We start from the raw sequence: 7,177 nt of genomic DNA, 5'->3' as shown, positions 1-7,177 counted from the left end.
TGCAATAACATAAATAGGGTATCTCACTAGACCTTTCGGTCTAACCCTCGTTTTGTGATTTAAATTATGTGTTGCACGAGGTTCGGACAGTAAGGGGAAGGGAAAAGTTTARTATRKTCCTTTATGCGCTTCTGCTTGAAGATCTGTTTTGATTGATTAGTACAAGAAATGTATTTTGAATTTTTGGATCTTATATTTGGTCATGTTAGATTCTTGTACTAAGGACCTGAATGGAATGATATCATGTATTTCTTTTGTATGAAATATGTGTTACATGCAATGTGTGGGTTGGGGTGTTACAACCGACTTTCTTTTTATTTCAAATTGTGGAGAGAACTAGATAATTATTGATTAATTAAAAGTAGTATTTATTCGTAATTGTCTTCGATTTTTAGCAGATTAACTTCAGGTTTTTATCTAATTAAATTTTTCGAAATTTAAACCTTAGAAAACAATTTTAATTTAGAGATTAATTCAATTGGAGAATTAATCTCCCAACTAACCCATCATCCTCGATCCTTGGGGTGAAAGTTCAGGGTTTTAAGGGTTAAATTCCGGTATAAATAATGGGTTAAACTCTCTCGAAAAACACACCGAAATTGTGCTTTCTCTTTCTCTCTATCGCTACCTTCTTGCTTTTTCGATTCCTACTCTCACTACTAAAAAAAGGGTATCACCGACGGATTTTTCTGGTGGAAATTCCGTCGGAAATATTCCTGACGGATCCCAAAAAATTCAAATAAAGTCAACTTTTATCCATATCCGCCACAAATCCCCCACAAATCTCCCACTGAATTTTTTGAAAAAAAAAATTAAAATTATTTAAAACGGTTTTTCAACGGATTTCTAACGGATTTTTTACTTATTTAAAACCGTCACAAATCCGTCGGAAATCCGTCGCAAAATTTGTCTAATTTATTTAAATAAATTAATTAGCGTTAATCAAAAACAATTTCCGATGGATTTCCGACGGAATTTAATTTTTAATAAAAACAAATCGAATTCCGTCAGAAATCCGTCGGAAATTGTTTTTGGTTAACGCTAATTAAACCTTTATATATATATATATATATATATATATATATATATATATATCTCTTTGTTAGAAAAAAATAAAAAAAAAACATTTTTTCTTTTAAATTTTCCGACGGAATTTAATTTTTATTTAAAAAAATTAAAATTCCATCGGAAAATCCGTCGGAAATTTTAAACCTTTATATATATATATATATATATATATATATATATATATTTGTTGTTAGGAAAGAATAAAAAAAAACATTTTTTCTCTTAAACTTTCCGACGGATTTCCGACGGAATTTAATTTTTTAAATAAAAATTAAAATCCGTCGAAAATCCGTCGTAAATTTTAAACCTTTATATATATATATATATATATATATATATATCTTTGTTAAGAAAAATATAAAAAAACATTAAATTTCAGACATAATTTTATTTTTATTTAAAAAATTAAATTCCGTCGGAAATCCGTTGAAAAATTTAACCTATATATATATATATATGTATATATATATATATATATATATTTGTTAGGAAAAAAAATAAAAATAAAAAACATTTTTTCTTTGAAATTTCCGACGGAATTTAATTTTTTTAAATAAAAATTAAATTTCATAGGAAATCCGTCGGAAATTTAAAAAAAATGTTTTAATTTTAATTTTTTCCAAGTTTAAGTTATTATAAACTTTTTTTATTAAATATTACCAACGGAGTAGTCGTATGTTCAGTTACATTTAATGGATCTATTGGCTTTATTCAGTTCAATTGGACTTTTATATGTATTATTGGGTTTTATTTGATTTTGGTGGAATTCAATGGATCTTAGTGGATTTTTTCGGTTCAAATAGGCTTTAATGGAGCTATTGGGTCTTATTCGGTTCAATTTGGCATTTTAATGAATCCATTGGGCTTTAATAGATATATTGAGTCTGATTTCGTTCAATTGGGCTTTAACGGGTACTATTACGCTTTATTCGGTTCAATTGGGATTTAATGGATCTTAGTGGACTTTAACAGGTACTATAGTATTTGGTTCAACTAGGCTTTAATAGAGCTAATAGGTCTTATTTGGTTCAATTGGGCATCAACGGATATTATTGGGCATTAACGGGTATTATTGGGTTTTATTCGATTCAACTGAGTTTTAAAGGGTATTACTAGGCTTTAATGGATCTTAGTGGACTTTAATAGATCTATTAGGCTTTAATGGAGCTATTGGGTCTTATTCAGTTGAATTGGGTATTTACGGGTTTAATTAGGATTTAACGGGTACTACTGGGCTTTATTCGGTTCAATTGTGCATTAACGGGTACTATTGCGCTCTATTTGGTTCAATTGAGCTTTAACGAGTATTATTATGCTTTATTCGGTTCAATTGGGCTTTAAAGGGTACTACTAGGCTTTAATAGATCGTAGTGGACTTTAATGGATTAATGGGCTTTCACGGGTACTATTTGGTCTTTAATGGATCTATTGGGTTTTCATTCATCTTAGTGCACTTAAATGGAGCTATTGGGCCTTATTCGGTTCAATTAGACATTAACGGATACTGTTGGGCCTTATTCGGTTCAATTAGATATTAATGGATACTGTTGGGCCTTATTCGGTTCAATTGAGCTTTAATGAATCTATTGAGCTTTATTCGGTTCAACTGGGCTTTAATGGATCTTAGTGGATTTTAACAGGTACTATTTGGTTCAACTAGGCTTTAATGGAGCTAATAAATCTTATTTGGTTCAATTGGGCATTAACGGATATTATTGGGCTTTAACGGCTGTTATTGGGTTTTATTCGGTTCAACTGAGTTTTAAAGGGTATTAATAGGCTTTAATGGATCTAAGTGGACTTTAATGGATTAATAGGCTTTAAAGGGTACTATTTGGTCTTTAATGGATCTATTGGGTTTTCAATTGGGCTTTTACAGGTATTATTGGGTTTTAATGGATGTTAGTAGATTTTATTGGTTCAACTAGGCTTTAATGGAGCTATTGGGCCTTGTTCGGTTCAATTGGGCATTAACGGATACTATTGGGCCTTGTTCGGTTCAATTGGGATTTAACGGGTACTACTGTGCTTTATTCGGTTCAATTGCGCATTAACTGGTACTATTGGGCTCTTGTTGGTTCAACTAGGCTTTATTAGAGTTATTGAGTCTTATTCGGTTCAATTGAGTTTTAGCGGATACTATTGAGTTTTCATAGATGTTAATTAGTGGTCATATTCGGTTTAATTGGATTTTAACGTATCTTATAAGCTTTAATTTTTTATTTTAAATATAAAAATCCGTTGAAATTTTATAAAAAAGTTTTTTCCTTCCAAAAGTTATTTTTAAAGAAAAACATAATTTTAAAACCTTATAAATATATATATATATATATATATATATATCTTTGTTAAGAAAAAAGCAAAAAAACATTTTTCCTCTTAAAATTTCCGATCCGACGGAATTTAATTTTTATTTAAAAAAATTAAATTCCATCGGAAATTTTTAAGAAAAAATAAAAAAAAACATTTTTTCTTTTAAAATTTCCGACGAAATTTAATTTTTATTTAAAAAAATTAAATTTCGTCGGAAATCCGTCAAAAATTTTAAATCTTATATATATATATATATATATATATATATATATATATATATATCTTGTAGGAAAAGAATAAAAAAACATCTTTTCTCCGACGGAACACCGACGGAAATTTTCGTCGGAAATTTAAATTTTTTCAAATGGAACCAAAAGCCCAATTTTTTTAAGAGGAGCCCAAATTAAAAAAACCCTACTCCTTTTCCCTTACAACAGCCGACTTTCCCTTACTTTCTTCCCTTTTCTCTTTGATTCCCTTTACTTTCTACCCTTCTCTTCTTTGATTCATGACCTCCCAAGTTAAAACGAAACTATGAATGATTGACGAATGCTTGACGAACGATTAACGACTACTTGACCTCTCTTTCTGCCATTTTTTTTCTTTGATCGACCTCCCAAATTAGATTCACGAACACTTGACGAACGAGTGTTGCTTCCATCTTCTTTTCAATCGAACACAAGTTTGAACTTTGAACATTCTCTTATTATCTTCTCATGATATTTGCTTTCTTTTTTGAACCTGCTACTACACACTTTAAAACTTATTGTAATTTATCTGATAAGAAGAGATGCAAAATTGATAAAAAAAAGATGCAAAAAAATATTAAGATTGTAAATAATGTTAAGATTGTAAAACTGATTCTTTTATCTGATAAGAAAAGATGCAAAAAACTAAATTTGTGGATAGGGGTTATATATTTCTTTAGTGCTCACAAGATTCCTGTAACAATGAATCTCAACTTCATGTAATCATTTGGTGAGACCATTCCTTTGGTTTTTAAGTGAATTCCCAAGCTTTTTAACACAATTAGTGAACAAAGTTCAAGTAAAAAATTGTTTAATTTATTAAAAGTTAGGTATTTCGATCAACAAATTTATATTAGAAAGCTAGCAGTTCTTAGCAGCTAACCCAATAATTTTACCTTTGAAAATGTGTAAAATCCTATTAGATTACAAGAGAGCAATCGAGAAGAAAATAGAGGGTTTTAACATATAATAAAAAGAAGGGAAGACTAAATAAACACACCTACTTGTTAATGTTATCCTCATACACATCAACATCAAATAAGTATTTGTACATTTTCAATTTATAATTAATAGGTATGCATCTAAAAAAATAGTTTAAAAATCTACTGAAGTAGTAATTTAAATTTAACCTTAACCAATAAGCATTGAAAAAGCAAATTCCAAGATGGCATACACTTCCTCTCTTACTATATATATATATATATATATAACACCCTAAAAATAATTATAAATTAAACCGAAAATATATATAACGAGAACCAAAATCTTAATATAAAAATTCACCCAACAAAAGGGGAAATAGAATAGCGTTTACAAATCAGCTACTAAGAAGATAATTAACAACCTACTAATCTAGATTATACTATATCTAGATTATAGACGGGCGTTTTTATCAATCTCCAAAAATACCGGAACATAAAAAACGCAACGCTCGAAAGTAACAAAGGCTATACTACAAAAGAGCCTTTCATGAACCAACGCTCCTCTCAACCCTTTTGAGCCCCGCCGTTGAAGGAACCTGATAAGCAAGCCATATCAAGAAGAAGTGTTAGGCTACGCCTAGTGAGTCCAGTTAGCAGAATAAAGTAACCAAAAGAACCCATATAAAATTATGCGTCAGCACGTGGTGCAATTTTTAAACATTTAAAAGGATTAGAAGACTTGATAACTCAAAAAGGGGGGGGGGGGGTCAAAACATCCGAAGATGACGGGGGAGTCCCAATTTACCATTGATCCTGACGGAACACAAAGTAAGTCATGGACCAACGTTACAGAGCATCACTTACAGGTTTAATACCATCGACATCAACCTAAGCCAGTCATGTAGTCGGTCGTGGTCTTAAGCTCTTTACCTCAGAAATTACATACTGATCTCAATGCCTATTTCCGAGTGAGAATGAAAAGATAGATTTGGAAGTTACATAATTATCACAATGCCTACATCCAAATCATAGCAATCTTCTCACAAGGTAATTAAATCAACATCCGCGCCCACATTCCATTACACTCTAGCATTATGACCAAAAGTGACGTCTTATGCAAAATGTCATTCCTGTAATAGACAGTATTACACTTGAGTTCTATAACCAAGAATTAATTTCTTATTTCTAAGAAAAGCTCCTCATGCCCATATTATAAAGGTCTTAAAGTTTTAAGGCCGACACTACACGGAGTATGTGAATTCTAATTAATGAGTAATCAAATTTCAACTCATTAAATTAATGGCAACGCAATTTCCAAAATAATACCCTCTTGACCTATAACTCTCATACCAACCAAATAAGCATTTTATAGAAGTTTAGATATACGGTAAACTAATACTCTATCGCTAACTATTTGAGGGTTTTCAAAAAAAGAAGAGTGAACTCACATAGGGGGATTCAGGATAAATCCCAAAAATCTAGACTGTTGATAGATGTTGTTGTTTGGGAGCAGCACAATAAAAAAACAGCACCTCAGGCTGCTGTTCGTTGCTGCTGCTTGCTGCTCGGCGAAGACAGATGAAGAACTAACCCGGCTGCACCGTGGACTGCTGTATGGGCGAAGACAGGTGAAGAAACAGTACAGCTACGGCTGCTGTTTTCTGTTTCCGTTTGATATGGCACGGCGGTCTAGCTGCTGACTGATGGATGCCGTTTGGTGAAAAGAGGACGAAGGAACAAGGCAGTAGCACCTGCTGTTTGTTGCTGCTACCACCGTTTCTGTTCGGAGGAATAATCGACGAAGAACCACACGGTAGGCTGCTGCTGTTTGATGCAGATTCAAAAAGGACGCAGCAGCCCTTCCTCTTGCTGCTGCGGTTTGATGCAGTTTGGCGAAGCAAACGAAGGACAACACAGAAGCTTGCTGTTTGCTGTTTGGACAGTCGGGAACGGAGAAAAACAGGCAGCAGGCGCTGCTGTTGCTGTTGGACAGTCGGGAACGAAGAAAAACCGGCAGCAGGCGCTGCTGTTGCTGTTGGACAGTCGGGAACGAAGAANTTGGACAGTCGGGAACGAAGAAAAACCGGCAGCAGGCGCTGCTGTTGCTGTTGGACAGTCGGGAACGAAGAAAAACCGGCAGCAGGCGCTGCTGTGTGCTGTTGGTGATCGGACGATGATTCGAAGGGGCACAGCAGCCCTTCTTTCTTGATGTACCTGTTTGGACGAGAGAGCGAAAATAAAAAACGGAACAGCAGCAACTGCTGCTCGTTGCTACTGTTTGCTGTAGTTAGCGAAGCATGGCGACATCCCTTCTTTCCCTTTCTTCTTTCTTTTCTTTTCTTCCTTTTTGCTCTGCAGCCCCCTCCCCCCTTTTCTTCGTTTATGCAGGTAAAGCCCCTTCTCCAACCTCCTGCCATCCAAGAGAATAATGGGTAAGGACCCAAATGTAAGAGGAGGAATCATTACCAAGGAAGAGGTAGTAGCTACCCCCTCCCCCTTTTCTTACACAAACCAACCTATCAGTCACAAAAAAAAGTACACACATATATATAAATATATATATATACTCTTTTGAAAGACTAAAAAGTAACTTGCTCATGGTTTTATTAAAAATAAAACGTGTAA

Source organism: Cynara cardunculus, unplaced genomic scaffold (assembly GCF_001531365.2).
Source record: "Cynara cardunculus var. scolymus isolate 2C unplaced genomic scaffold, CcrdV1 Un_Scaffold_1301, whole genome shotgun sequence".
NCBI classification, from domain to species: Eukaryota; Viridiplantae; Streptophyta; class Magnoliopsida; order Asterales; family Asteraceae; genus Cynara; species Cynara cardunculus.
This window is presented reverse-complemented; position numbering follows the sequence as displayed.